This window comes from Phodopus roborovskii, unplaced genomic scaffold, assembly GCF_943737965.1.
Source record: "Phodopus roborovskii unplaced genomic scaffold, PHOROB, whole genome shotgun sequence".
Lineage (NCBI taxonomy): Eukaryota > Metazoa > Chordata > Mammalia > Rodentia > Cricetidae > Phodopus > Phodopus roborovskii.
Window position 1 is genome coordinate 12232937 of NW_026126460.1, and position 15964 is coordinate 12248900.

Genomic DNA, 15964 nt, shown 5'->3' on the forward strand with positions numbered 1-15964 from the left:
TTGATGACACTGTTGTGTAACAGTTTCTTCTGACAAGGAAACATTCCCTCCTTAAAAGCTCTTTAAATAGGCAGGTAAACAACTCAAACAGCTCAGGATATCCCTGAAACTGACCAGACTATGTCCCTTCCTACCAGAGTAAACAGTAAAAGCTGAGACTCTTTCAGACCAGGGAAGGCAAGCTTTGAGGAAGACTCTTGAGATTATAATACTCATTGTTTCACCAAGTTGGGCTTTGGTGACATCCTTATTTGGTCTGTTGTGGAAGCTCTATCTGGGTTGCATCTCCCACACAACAGACATTATAATGGGGTCTTGCTTTCCAGAAATACCCCTGCAGATTTCTCTCAGTTATAGCTAAGAACCAGGAAAGACAGGTGACTTTAAAGCAATTATTAGATAACAACCTGAAGTCATCTTGAAAAGTATATAGCTAGAGTTTGGCATTGGTGGTGCACACACCTTTAATCCCAGCACTGGTGAGGCAGAGGCAGGCAGATCTCTGTGAGTTCAAGGCCAGCCTGGTCTACAGAGTGAGTGCCAGGACAGGCTCAAAAACAATACAGAGAAATCCTGTCTCAAAAAAACAAAACAAAACAAACAAAAAAACCAAAAAAAAAAAAAAAAGAAAAAAAAAAAAAAAAAAAAAAAAAAAAGAAAAAAGAAAGAAAGAAAGAAAAAGAAAAGTATAGCTAAACTAACTAATTGGACCCTTAAGCTAAAGTTAAAAAAAAAAAGTAGTTATTATTAGACAGTAGGTCTCAACTCCTTGCAAGAAGCCAGGAATGTTTTCTTAATTCTCAAGTCCCATTTTTACTTCTTAGACCTGCAATTCTAGATTTCTACTATTGGGGTACCCTTAGTCCACAATCAGAGAAGTTTCTGGAAGGCAATTAGAAGAAATCAACAAACTGGTGTGGGAGAACCAATAAAACCTATCAGATACAACTTAAAGATTAACGTACAGTAGAGCATAAAGTCCATAATTAATCCCAATTTTCACCATGACCTGCTTTAAGGCTAAACAAAGTCTAGGAGACAGCAAACTTATCTTGGTTTTGATACTACATTTTTCATGGCCATGTTCCTACACAGCATTACGAAACAGTTATGACTAGGCTATTTTCCTGTGATGGCAAATACAGCTAATAAAAGATCACAATGCCTGGAATGTCTGCCATTTTTGTTTTGGTGTGTTATTTCCTCCTTGGTGAATATGTACTCTGCCATATCTTCCTATATCTCAGAATACAATAATGATATATGTAAGATTTCCCTCTCTTTCTTCTTCCTTTTTTTTTTAGCACCTGTTAACTAAAAAAGTGAAGCTGTACTGTGACTGTTATTGCAAGTATGACTTTTCTTTCCATGGGACATGGGCTTTCTGTATCCCTGGATTCCATGTATCCCTGGGTCTTAATTTTCTGAACCTACCCAATCCCAACCTTTGAAGGAAAGTGTGATCCAAGCCCATCGGCCACCAGCTCATTCATGTAGTCTGAAGGCAGCTGAATTCCAATCTCTTGACATGCTTGTGCAATTCCAGAAAAAAAAAAATAGACTTAATAATAACAAACTAACTGAAGCAACAGGAGCCCTTTTTCATACTTGATTTCCATAAATCTCAAGCTTCTACTTTGAGCCAATTTTTTTGTCCAGCTAAGTTCAAGTTGCAAAACATATGAGTTGCAGTATAGTGCAGGAAAATTCCTGCTTCCCTCTTTTGCAGTACTTCCACTTGTACCCACGCCCAATTAACTGTACAGTGTGGCCACATTAAAGAAAGCAGGTTGAAGGGCTAAATTGCTAATCCTCGCCTTGATGGTGAATGGACTTCCAGTTATAACAAGTTCTCTCAATTTGACTCAAACAACTAGTTTCGATTTATCTTCCAAAAACAAAGCAAAATTGGGAATAGAAAGTCTTAACATACAAACACCCCTGCCAGGAGGATTTAGCTGGTTTTAATACTAGCCTGACAGCCCAGTTTATCTGGTTTAAAATACAGTGCTGAGTGTGTCTGAAGAGGCAAAGTACGGTTTCTTTGCACAGGAGCCTTCCAAATAAAGCTCAAAAGACTACAAATGTCCATGAATGCACACAGAGGGCGAGTCCCAGAGCAAGCTCCAGGCCTTTTGTGAGTCTCTGGTTTGCTCGACCTCTAGTGACACTGTGAGCCACCAGTTATGCAAGAGGTCTAAAATTGAAGTTGACTCTGTTCCTCCTTCCAGATCCTCACGCCTGTCCCATCTCTCAGCGGTGCCAGGACCTTTAATAACAGGTCCACCCGGTTGGCTGCAGAACTCCAGAACTCAAATCCAGGAGGAAGGGTCCCTCTCCCAATCCTCAGGGCGCCCCCAAGTGGCTAAGCAAACACTCCAGATTGCAGCTGGAGTCCCGCCCATCCTCATCCGCACCCTCACGTACTTTCACTAGCACTTCTCCAGTCTCAAGGCAGGTCCCACCCCGAACATGAAGGAGTACTCAGTACACGCCTATAGTTCCCGGCTCACACCCTTTCTGCAAACCATTCCCTGCGGTCGCATAGTTTCTTTCTCTAACACCCAAGACTCAGAGTTCTGTGCGCTCTCCCCACAGCTAGATTCTCCTCCGAGGGTGCAGATCTGCTTTGGCACTTGACACGGCATGGAACGTCCCTGCCGCCCGGACCTCACGGTCCCACCCTCGGGAGTGCCCTTCTTTAGAGAAAGGCAAGCAGCACACCGCTACCCCCACTTCCCTTCCCTAAGCCTAAACCCTGGGAAGTGTCCCTTGATGCACCAGGGCCTTTCCACTGAGTTCATCTCTGCACAGACAAGAGCTGACTTTTCTTCTTTTTCCCTCACTCCAGCCTTCTAGGGAATAGCCTAACAGTGAGGGGCGGCGCCTGCCGAGCCTAGCCTGGGGGCACCAGGAGAGAAGCAAAGGAGTACCCGCTTGCAGCCCGGGTGCCTCAGCTACTCACCAGCTCTCGCCCGTGCACACACAGACTGTCCCAACTCAGCCGCTGCTGGCTCAGCATCCGAGACAACCTACTCACCGACGGCCAGGGGCAGGGTCAAGGCTTTTTAACTCTTCCCGGCTTTGTCTCCTCCCAGGCCCCACCCCCTCAGCCCACCTCCCGTAGCCCCGCCTCCTCCGCGACGCCATTCGTCGAGCGCGGACTTTCTGGGATGGGCGGGGCCGTAGAGTGAGAGCAAGGATGTAGTAGCCGCCCCGGTGATCCAGGTGGGGGATGGGGGCTGCCACGCCGCCGGGATTCCTCGGGGACACCCTGCCGCTGAGGAGCGAGAATGCCACCTACTGACGGGCTCCAGAACGCTCAGTGTCTTGGTTCTCACCCAGGGAGAGAGCTCCTTAGACTGGATTTTGGCAAGTTCCCTTCCTGGCGTTTTAGGATGCCTCTTAAACTGGAATGTGCCTTTTGAAGAATAAGCGTTTGGGGATCTCAAACGTGGGGGCGACTATAGACGCCGCTAGAATGCAAAGGCTGAACCAGCTGCCATATCACCTCAGTAATTCCCTCCACTACCAATGATCTGTATTCCCAACTGTTACCATTTATTAAAAAAGCCCCACTCACCATTTGCCATGGAAGACAATGAAGTTTATTTTCTAGGTTCCGATGAAGCTGCACTACAGATCCAGGATCTTAGAATTCTAAGACTGGGTTAATAATATTCCTCTCTCCGGAGATTTGTTTTCTGTCTTTGTTCCTTAATCAAAGTTCAACATAGCAAAATTAATTTTTAAAACATCCAGCATTGTACTGTAAAGATATGAATATAGGACAGTTAGCAAAATACAATTTTGGACGCTAGAGGGAGCTAGTATTTCCCTAGATGGAAAAGGAAATGTAGGTGATGTTAGCTGTCAAGTAGATTAAGTAGATTAACCGGATACTACCTTTTTTTTTTTTTTTTTTTTTTTTGATTTTTTTTTTTTTTTTGATTTTTCGAGACAGAGTTTCTCTGTGGCTTTGGCTTTAGAGCCTATCCTGGAACTAGCTCTTGCAGACCAAGCTGGTCTCGAACTCACAGAGATCCACCTACTCTGTCTCCTGAGTGCTGGGATTAAAGGCGTGCACCACCGCCGCCCGACTTCCATTTATTCTTATGAAATTATTAGAGAGGTGTGTGAGTTTATATTTTCACCTCTAACCTCACCATCCCATAAATCACATGATATTGTAAATGTTACTTCCTACCGCATCAGGCTCATATTGTTTATTAATAGAAGTAGGTATTCATATCCATTCTTGCTCTAGAAAGCATTCTAGAATGAATTCAGGAAACATGAAATACAGCACAATAAGAAGTATTGATTATATGTGATGGAAAAGGTAAAAAGAATGCACAGGATATCATATAGAACGAAAGTAAATTTAAGCATAAACATATTTCATCAAGTAAATATTTGCTAGGCATGGGCTGAACCACTGTCTCTAAGACACTGAGATAGGAAATATGGCACTTATGCACATGTCATTCTCTGAAACCATGTTTCCAAGGGCTATAGTGCATGAACTGATATATAATTAAAAGGATATTTGTTAGATGCCCAGAATCGACTTATATTAAAATACTACAAAATAAGTAGTGCAACAGTGTGCATTTGCATTCCCTGCACTCAGGCAGAAGGAGGATGATTGCCACAAGTTCCAGGCTAGCCTTGTCTATCTAATGAGGTCCAGGTCAGTCAGACCCCATTTCAAAATCAAGAACAAACAATATACTAATCACAAATAAGTATATGGGTAAAACCATACATATGTGTTTGCTGAAGCTCTTATAGGACCATAAAATAATAAGCTTGTAGACAATGACTGGAAGAAAATTACAAAACATTTTTAAAAATAATTGTTTGTGAGCCAGGCCGTGTGGTGCACACCTTTGATTCCAGCACTTGGGAGGCAGAGGCAGGTAGATCTTTGTGAGTTGGAGATCAGCCTGGTCTACAAGAGCTAGTTCCAGGACAGCCTCCAAAACCACAGAGAAATCCTGTCTCAAAAAACCAATAATAGTAATAATAATTGTTTGTGTGTAATATGTGAGCGTGGAATGTCCATGCCACAACAGGATGTGAAAGTGAGAGAATATTTTGGGAGTTGTAGGTTCTGGAGACAGAACAGGTCAAAAAGTCTCCCAGGACAAGTGCTTTGACCCTATTGCCTCCCTCTACCCTCACAAAACAGGACCTCACCATGTCACTAGCAATTAGATTTAACAGCTGATGTTTGGCTGAGTTTACATGGTTGCTAAAAATATGGATAAGAAGTTCACTGCTTACATTCAAATAGCTCACTGCATTACCATTGGCATGACTTGCTGCCATTTGTTTTCATTTATTCAATAAAAGAATCTAAATATTTGAATTGTCTGGTGTAAAACACTGCTGTAAGCATCAATGGGAAACCTGGGTGGGAAAGTGCTGTTTGGCTTCTGTTTGGCTATGAGACACTCATCCAGATGATGGGATTCCCATAAGATTCCAGGGTTACTAGATTTTCATTTTGCTGATCTAAAACCAGCCAAACAAATGCGGTAGTGGGCTGACAAAATGGTTCGGTAGGTAAAGGCATTGTTTTCCAAAAATGTATATTTTGAGTTCAATCCTTAGTACCCACATGGTAGGAGATAACTGATTCTTACACGTTGTCCTCTGACCTCCACACATGTGCTGTGGCATGTATATGGAAAAGGGTACACACATACATACATATGCAAAGTAAGTAAGTTCAGATAAACTAAATAAAGGGAAGTAACAGAACTTGATCACTTCTGTCTTGGGATTTTTATTGCTGTGAAGAATCACCATGACCACAGTAACTCTAATAAGGAAAACATTTAACTGGGTTGATTTGATTACAGTTTCAGAGGTTCAGCCCATTATCATCATAGCAGGGAGCATGTCGGTGTGCAGGCAGACATCCTGCTGGCTATACCTTGGCTTGTGGGGAACAGAGAGTCAACTGACACACTGGGCAGTATCCTGAGCAGAAGACATCTTGAAGCCCACCCCCCCCAGTGGCACACTTCCTCCAACAAAGCCATACCCACTCCAACAAAATCCACTCCTCCTAATAGTGTCACTCCCTGAGAGATTATGGGGGCCAGTTACAATCAAACTACTTATCCATGAAGGTTATGGGCAAGAGAACAGCAAAGCTGGCAGCAGCACTTGGGGTTTGCGTGAGAGAACACACTTCAACATGCAAGGGGCAAGGATCGGAAGGCCAAGATAATGAGTCAAGCTCTGGGATTGTTAAGTGTGAAAGTCTGTGGGACAGGAAAATGGGGGTGTCCAGGAGGCAGCTAGCCACATGCATCTGGAGCTCAAAATAGACAGCTGGGCAGGGGGTGTGAACCTGGGTTTCTTTAGTGTCTGTTGCTAGCACTGAAGACAGGCTCTGAGCTCATTGAGAAGTGCAGTCAGGAGGAAAGCCTACCAGCAAGGACCCTGAGGCATATTAAAATCTTTAAGGGTCAGGTGGAAGATGAGAGCCTCCCACCTCTAAGACAATGAGGAACTATGGTAGGAGAACCTCAGAGTCTGATATGAAGGAAGGTAATAGACCAGAAAGTTTTCAAAAAGGAAGAAGAACTAAGAAAGGTAAGAAAAAGACAGGAGTCAGGTGTTGGTGGCACACACCTTTAATCCCAGCACCAAGGAGGCAGAGGCAGGCAGATCTTTGTGAGTTCTTGAGTCCAGCCTGGTCTACAGAGCTAGTTCAAAGACAGGCTCCAAAGCTACAGAGAAATCCTGTCTTGAAACCCCTTCCCTCCCCCCCCCCAAAAAAAAAGACAGAGCCTGGAAATAATTTAGCAAGTAGGAAGACCTCATGGATACTATTGTGGTTTAATAAGGATCAGGAGAAACAAATAGGCAGAATAGATGTTTATTCAGAGAGAAATAACAACATAGACAGATGACACCAGCAGGTTCCTGGACCCAAAGATGCCTCTGTCCCCATGCTGCAAGCAAGAGAGTGCTGGGGGTGGGGAGTAGAGGGGTGCCCTTCTCAGACCTAGTTCCCCCAGTTAACATCCACCCCTGTCCCCACCCCAATGGGCGTGGTCAGTGCCACAGGTGTGGACAAAGTGAATATCTCACTATAGGATACAGTTTTAGTAGGATGATTCTAAATTGATTATGATAGGAGCCATGTCACAAGAGACTGAATTATAAGTGAGAGATATTGAAAGGGAGACAAGAAAGATGACTGTGAAGAAAACACTTCTTAATAAAGATTGTCTCACGGAGTCCAGGCTAGCACTGAATTTGCTAGGTAGCTGAGGCTGGCCTAGAACTCCTGATCTTCTTGCCTCTAAAACCCAAGTGTTGGGGTTACAGGCATGATACCTGGCTAGAAAACATAATTTTGATGATTCTACACTTTTCCATCATTTGGCATACTTGCAGACCATTTGTTTTGAGCAGGGTGAATCTGATTCTGTTACTTTGGTCATTTGTGTTGGTTGTTGCTGTTTTATTTCCTTACTGTATCAATGACAATGTAAAGCGTCTTTATCTTGATTGTTAGAAATGCTTGTATCAATTCCTCATGCTAGATGTATTGGATCCTCATGCTGGAAGTATTGGATCCAAGAATACAAATATTTTAAAGGTGTTTGTTAGATCCATCAAATCATTTTTCTGGAAGCATATACACATTTTTATTTCCACATACAGTATGACAGTGATAATTTCATTATATTCTATCTAGAAGTGAGTATTACAATAAAACAAAAACAAAAACAGACAAAGAAACAAAAACCCCAAATAGTCTTTGCATTATCTATCAAAGGGAAGCAGAGCTTTACAGACAATCAATTGATTACAGGCACTGGACAGGTAATGTTGGAAATGAGTCTGCTGAGCCAGAAAATGAATATGTGCCTTCAACATGTTATGTCGAGAAGGACAGTACCCTGCAGGCCAGCTGCTAACATCACAGTTAACTTTGGAAATTGAAAGCCTTTTTATGTACAATCAGGATGTCCATTCTTGCCACTTCTCAATACACTACAATACAGCAGTTGGGCAAGACACAGCTATAAAGGTATCCAGATTAGGGAGGAAGAAGTTAAAATGCCCTGTCTGTAGGTGATATTAGCTTAGATATTGAAAACCTTAAAAATGGGACCCAAACCTGTTAGAAGCAGTGAAATTCAGTAGCATTGCATGCCATACAACCAACACACAAAAGTCAATAGTATTTTTATTCACCAGTGACAAACTCCTCAAAAGCGATCAAGAAAACAATGTTACTTGTAATGGGGTGAGGTGGGACCTTCAGTGGGTCCCACTGCAGGTGAGGGACAAACGGCAGGTGGGACACAGTGACCTACAGACAGAACTTCTGTGGAAAGTTTATTGGGGGAAGGTAAGGGAGTAAGGGAAGGGAAGAGAGAAGAGAGAGAAAGTGATAGAGAGAGACAGAGAGACAGACAGCTATCTCCTCAGAGAAATGGCAGAAGAGAGGAGGGGGAAGTGGGCAGAGTTCACCTCTTAAAAGGACCTCAGCACCTGTGTCTGTATACAGAGCCAGGGCACTGCAGACATGGTGCACTTTGCCAGGCCCCCGAGGGGCAGGGCCAGGTTTGCCTGGATTACAATACTTGTATTAGCTACAAAATTAAAATGCTAGCTGGGCATAGTGGCATACACCTTTAGTTCAGTGCTTGGAGGCAGAGGCAAGAGGACCTATCTACATGAGTTAAAGTCCAGTTTGGTCTACAAATCAAGTTTCAGGATAGCCAGGACTACACAGAGAAACTCCGTAAAAAAAAGGAAAAAAAAAAAAATGTTTGGAAACAAATTTAACTTTATAAAGGTGACACTAAAAACTATAGAACAGATATTTAAAAAATTGAGGAAATAAACAGAGACTTCATCTAGAAGGGCATTCTGTGTGTGTGCACTGGAAGAAGTAATCTGTAAATATGCATTATGCAAAACAACCAGCAGATTCAATGCAGTCTCTTGAAAATTTTTTTTTGCTGTGTAGTGGTGCCACACTCCTTTAATCTTAGCACTCTGGAGCCAGTGACAGGCAGATCTCTGTGAGTTCTAGGCCAGCCTGGTCTACAATGTGAGTTCCAGGACAGCCAAAACTACACACACACACACACACACACACACACACACACACACACACACACACAAATCCACAACCCCAACTCCCCAAACACCCCAAATTGCCAAATGAGGCTGTACATATCACACACCACTGACTACAAAGCATAATACGAAGCTGTAGTAAGCAAAACAGCATGGTCTCGGCATTAAAAACAGATATATAAACCATGAAATAGAATAAAAAGAGCAGAAATGAACCTACTTATGATAAATTTATTATTTGAAAAGGTTAGTCTGTCCAGTGAATGTTATGGGAAAAACTGAATACCCACCTGTACAAGAATGAAATTAATTTTATATCTCACACTATATTAAAAATCAACTCAAACTGGATTAAACATCTGTGGTGGTTTGAAAGAAAATGGCTTCCAAAGGGAATGGCACTATTGGGAGGAGTGGCTTTGTTGGAGGAAGTGTGTCACAGTGGAGGATGATGGATGGATTGAACCTATGAAACTGTAATCAAGCCACCCCAGTTAAAGTTTTCTTCGTAAGAATTGCCATAGTCATGTCTCCTTACAGCAATAAAAACAAAACAAAACAAACAACCCAAACTAAGATAATGTCTAAATGTCAGAACCAAAAGTGAAAATTAGTAGAAGAAAACACAAGTGAAAAGCCTCATGACATTGGCCTGGGTAGTGATTATTATTTTTAGTTTGTATAACCCAAAAGTTTAGGCAAGAAAAGCAAAACATAACACAGAGGACTATACAAAAACAAAATGCTCTGAACATCTAGAAAAAGGACACTGAAGAACTCTATGGAATGGAAGAGAATATTTACACACCATACATCTGATAAGGTGCCATTATCCAGCGTGTTCAAAGAACTCAATAGTGAAAAACACTAATGAGTTATAAACTGGAAAAAGGGTAGGAAAGGGCAAACACTCCCAAGACATACAAAATAAATAAATAAATAATTTATCATTAGCTATCAGAAAAAGGTAAATTAAAACCACACAGAGATATCATAGCCTTACAGCTATCTGCATGGCTATTATTATAACACATTTTGACAAGGGGATGGATAAAAGGGCATTCACGCATATTGTTGGTGGGAATTAACGCTGGGATGGCTATTATGGAAATCAATATTCAAGTTCCTCAAAAAATAGGAATTCCATATGATTCAATGATTCTGCTTTAGTGTATATATGCTAAAAAAATGAGAGGAGTATGTTGCAGTGGCAGATACATGCACCCTTATTTTCATTGTAGAATGACCCATCGCAGTCAGGATGCATAAGTAACACAAGGACCCATCACTGGAGGAATGAGCAAAGAAAAATGTGGCATATTTGCATAACATAATACTAGTCATCCAAAAAAAAAAAAAAAAAAAAAAAAAAAAAAAAAAAAAAGAAAATAATAAGGGTTTGGAGTGATAGTTCAGACCCTGAGTTGACCCCAGGACACACATAAAAAGACAGATGTGGTGGTGCATGTGCATAGGCCTAGTGCTGGGAGGTGAAGACAGGCAGGTCCCTGGGCTGTCTTGCCAGCTAGCATCATCTACCTGGTAAGCTCTAGGCCAATAAGAATCGTCTCAAAAACAAGACAACGGAGGAACGACATCTGAGACTGATCTGTGGCCTCCATGAGTACTGTCACTGTGCACCCCACGTGATTTTGAATATGAAATAAATACAAACTGAAAAAAAAGAAAGAAATGTCATTTGCAGTGACATACCAAACCTGGAGGACACTATATTAAGTGCAATACACCAGAAAGAAAAATTCTGAAAGCTCTCATGTGTAGAGTTTAAAAAGGTTAATTTTAGAAAAACAAAGAGCTGGGGGGGGTGGTGATGCACTTTAATCCCAGCACTCGGGAGTTCGAGGCCAGCCTGGTCTACAGAGCAAGTTCCAGGACAGGCTCCAAAGCAATACAGAGAAACCCTGTCTTGAAAAACAACAAACAAACAAACCAACAAACAAAAAGTTGACATTAATAATTGATATATGGAGAAGGAAAGCTATGAATTTAGCAAATTAGAGTAATATTACAGCTCAGCAAGAGTAAATTGTTAGATGGAAGTTCTCTTCAGATGGAATACAGCTGAAATTAATTTTTGATGTTTAGTATGAGATAAGAACCCAAACTATTTTTCCCCCAAAAGACAAATCAAATTTTCCACAGAAGTGCATGCTGATGTAGATACAGAATTGTAAACTTCTGGGGAACACGGATTGCATTGTGGTCGCAGCTTTATTGCATTATTCTTAGCAGCATGTGAATTGCTGGTCCAATTAATGACTCCGAAAATGTTAGTTGAGGAGCTGGAGAGATGTCTGGATTATTATGAGCTTTTGCAGAGGACCCAAGGTTGATTCCTAGCACCCACATTTGGAGGCTCACTACTTCCTATAACTCCAACTTCAGAGGAATCACACACACACACACACACACACACACACACACACACACACACACACACACACACACACACACACCCCTAAGCTATCCTGTTGGCTGGATTGTCTACAGTGTTCTCCATCTATTTTATACGCATCTGAAATATAAGCATCTGATCGACTCATTTAATAAACTTTTTTTTTTTTAAGGGAGGATGCATGAACATGTTTATGAGCTTGAGAAAGAAGTTATTGGGTAGGATTTGGTTGAAGAGACATTGCAAGCCCCCAGGGAAATAAGGCTGGGCTGATTGAGCTGAGAAAGCCATGATCTACGAAGGAGGGCGCCTGACCACAGTTGTTGCAGATAGATGTGTGGTGGGGTTGATTAGGTTAAGGGTTGCACCTATGGTAGACCCCGGTATAGATGAAATTTCTCCCGACAGCTCTGGAGTGGAAGGGTACAGTGGTAATGAACACCAAATGCTGCCGCGAGAGGGCGCTGAGGACACGAACCAAGGGTCCAGTTAAGGATGTTGACCAATAGTAGCTGCAGCTAGCTTCAGGTGGTACTTTCCAGGGTTGAAAAGCCAACTCGGGAGAGCTGGGTGGGATATGCCCAAATTCTTGAGGAACAGGATCAGCAGAATCCACCACCTTTCAGGTCCCTTTCAATGTTCCCCTGCACAGCCTACGTTTTCAGTGAGCAGGTTTTAGCTTTTTTTCTACTTTTAATTGCACAACCCTTTTAGCAGGACAAACATAACGGGTCATGTTCATACCAAGCTGAGCAAGTCAAGGCTTGATAACTTTATCTGAAATACAAAACCTAATCCAAGAAAACTAGAGTCAACATGACTTGGATCAGGCTCTGTGCTGACTGCTTTACCGTGCACTGTTTTTACCTAATCCTCAAAAAGGACAACAACAAACAAAAAACATGGAGTGGATGCTGTCTTTAATTAACCCGCCTTTACCCAACAAAGGTATACGCAATTTGTCCGAAGCTGCTTTTAGCGGAGTCCTGACAGTATCCTGAAAGCTATCCATCTCTTCTCTTTGGGTCATTCAGGTGGATGTCGGTCCAAAGAGAACTAGGAGAGAGGCCCCATATTGTGAGTGCTCACAGTGTTGAACAATACGGTAACGGCTGTCTGGCTGACGTCTGCTGTCCAGCGCGCCACCCTGTGACGCACGCGTGATGCTCACGTGCACTATGTGGTCCCCGCTTCCTTCGGGAAAGCTGAGGCAGCCTTAAGAACTCGGGGGGTGGGAGAGCGCTGGGACGATACTCTCTGGGTTGGATTCCTTCTGCCTGAACACCTGATCGGAAGGCCTGGAGGGCGGGGAGGAGTGGGCGGAGCCTGTCCTCAGCGACGGTTGCGGATTGGCTAGAAAGGGAGAGGGCGGAGTCTCTCGGGGGTGGGCGGAAGCGAGAAGCCTCAGCTACCGCGTAAACCCCTTGGCTTCTCGGAGCAACCGCCCGCCGCTTGAGGAAGCCGCGCTGCTCTTGGCAGCGGCTTTGGGCCGAGCGGGGTGAAGCGGAGGCTCGGGTGGCGGGAGGCCGGCGAGGCCGGGGCGGGAGGCGAAGGTAAGGGGGGCGGGGTGGCATGGGCCGCCTGGGCCCGCAGTGGGAGGAAGGCCGGCGTGGGTCGCCGAGCACGGCGGGAGGGATGGCGAGGGCCCGAGGCTCCACGGCCGAGGCTCGGCCAGGGAGCGCGGAAGACCTGACGGGGACCGGCTGTCTCCTGGATGCCTGCTGGCCCTGGCGGCAGATGGCTGGGCCATCTCCTGCAGAGGCTTCCTTGACACACTGGAAGTTCTCTTGCCCCTCCGTTTCTCTGATGCTCGAACTTATTTCCGAGGTGGACCGTCTTCTCTTCCTCCGAGCTGGTGAACTCAGTCTCAGAGGTGTAGCGCTAGCCTGGAAAAGAAAGTTCTGACCCACAGAAACCATTCCAGACTTGGGCGTGTGTCCATCAGCTTAAACGCTCGTTTCTGACTTTTGAGGCTTTTTCACTTCAACTTTGCCTTTTTTTTTTTTTTTTTCTTTTTTTTGAGGAAGAGACTTGATTTCTCAACAGTCGATCTCCCTTTCCCAGGAAAGGATGAAAATGAAATTTGATGGATGCATTTGGAATTTGGGGTCTTATGTACTAGTTAGGTTCTCAAGACATTCTGTACAAAGCAGGTTATTGCTGTGTATCTTGTGTGTTACGTGTTAAATGAGAACGGTTGATTCATTCGGTGCATCTTGTTGCTGGTACTATATTGACAGAACGCCTAGCAAATCACTCCGTCCTGTTTCCCATATATTTGAATCTTTTCCACTTCTCCAATACTCCCACTTTAACTCTCACTCCCCTCCCCAGGAAGAAAGGGAGGGAGAGAGGGAAGTATTCTTAGTTTTTTTTGTTTTTGTTTTTGTTTTTGTTTTTTTTCCTTCCCTCTTAGGTTCAGGCTTGTGACAAAGGTCAGGCTTTTTTTTTTTTTTGAGAAGCAAGGCTACTTTCCTGAATTGCTTTTTCTCCTTTTTTTCTGGAGAAGTTACAGGGATCGCACAGTGGTTTTCCTTTAGTTTTTTTTCTGTTGTATATGGGTCAGAAATGCACAACAATCTTCTTTCGTAATGGAAGTGAACATTACTTGACAGCTGTCCTGCCTTAATAGATAATGTTTGAGAATTATACTTAAGGAAAAAAAAAAAAATAGAAAAAAGTGACCTCAGAAAACGACTAGTCTGACACTTGGATTTTCACCTAAAGTTTTCATATAAGACACTTTAATAGTGGATTCGTTTTCTGGTTTGCATAACCAAGATACTATGTAGCAAGTCTGCATATAATATGCTCTCCTTGGAATAAAAAAAAAAAAAAGACAGTTGGTGACACAGCAGAAGTTGTTGGATAAGTAGGTTAATATTTCTAATTATGTATGCAGAAAGCCATGCTTTACAGCATAAATAGTTATGCTGCTTAAAATCAGAGTTGTAATTTCTTTTTGGATGCTGGTGGCATGTAATTATTGAGATTAATTCCATGTGATATTATCTATGTTTTAGAGGCAGCGCTTGCTCTGTGCTTTCATACTAATTTTTACCTTCATATTTCCACTTAATGAAAGTTCTGGCCATAGACAATCTTTACAAGTAATTTTAAGACTCTTTAGGCAGATTGTACACTGCTTTAGTTGGTACCTTTCTGGAATTGGAATAGGTTGTGTTTATAAACTTGAGGGTTTTAATGCTATCACATTGTTCTCTCTGGTGGTCTTTAAGACAAAACAGAACAAAACCTTGATCAGTCACCATTTTAACCCTTTATGCTGGAAGCATCAATTATCATGGTTTGATGTCAACTTGACACAAGCTAGAGTCTTCAGAGAGGAGGGAGCCTCATTTGAGAAAATGCCTCCCTAAGATGGGCCTTAGGCAAGCCTGTAGCATTGTGAGTGATTGCTGAAGGGCCCACCCCATTGTGGGTGTTGCTATCCCTGGGCTGGTGGCCATCCTTGGGCTGGTGGTGTTCCTGAGTTCTATTGGAAAGCAGCCTGAGCAAGCTGTGGTGAGCACACAAGTAAACAGTTCTCCCCCATGGCCTCTGCATGGAGTTTTTATCCAGGTTCCTCTCCTGGTGGAGTTTTTATCCAGACCACCTTTGATAATGAACAGTGACATGGAACCTTTTTCTCCCCCCAAGTTACTTTGGTCATGTTTTCATCATAGCAATAGTAACCCTAACTAAGACAGTACTTTGTATCATCTTCCCAGTGTAACATGATACTAGAGGTCCTCATTCCCCATCTTTCCTCTTTTACCCTACACTATTGCCTTTCTCTACTTTCTTCTCCCTGGGGCATCCCTTCTAATAAGCACTTGTTGCCAAAATCCCACCTAAGCCAGTGGTTTCACTTCTGCTTTAATTTGCTATTCAGTGACATTACTAATCTGGGAAAATCTTGAGCATTAAAGGAACACAGCTAGAATTGGAAGTCTTGAAGAGCTACAAAAAATAATTTTGATCAGTACAGACTGTTGAGAATTTTGTGGCAAGACTAGGAATATAGTCACAAGTCTATTATAACTTTCTGTGTTCAACCTAAGGGAAATTGTTTTAGGTTCAGTGTACCTCGGTTGCCACAGCTCTTAGACATAGGAATAAGGCTTACTTGTATGACTTCCAGGAGTATTGAGAAAATAAAATGAACAGATAGATGTGATTTTGAAGGAGAAAATCTTTTTGGAAGTGTGTAATGTCCATCTTTGTACAGTGTAGATTACAAACTGCAGCATCATTATGACTAACACACCAGAGGATGCTTCTGTTTAAATTATCAGTCTAAAGGGAGAGCCTCAGTACCTTTCTTTATTGTTTATTTGGTGATTAGACTTATTGCTTTGACCAAATTACATTTTTTGGTTATTTAGAGGCAAAATTACCTTTAAGAAGGTTATTACCTTAATA

The 15964-nt window shown here is 42.7% G+C and overlaps 1 protein-coding gene across 2 annotated transcripts in view; it reads left to right on the forward strand.

Moving 5' to 3' along the window:
* Window positions 1-12924: 12924 nt before the first annotated feature.
* The window catches only part of Pikfyve (phosphoinositide kinase, FYVE-type zinc finger containing), an 86431-nt gene continuing 83391 nt past the window's right edge, over window positions 12925-15964 (forward strand). For both annotated transcript variants that reach the window (XM_051190371.1, XM_051190372.1), the window contains exon 1: window positions 12925-13092. The gene's annotated coding sequence lies outside the window, so the exon portion shown is untranslated. The remainder of the gene's footprint in view (window positions 13093-15964) is intronic.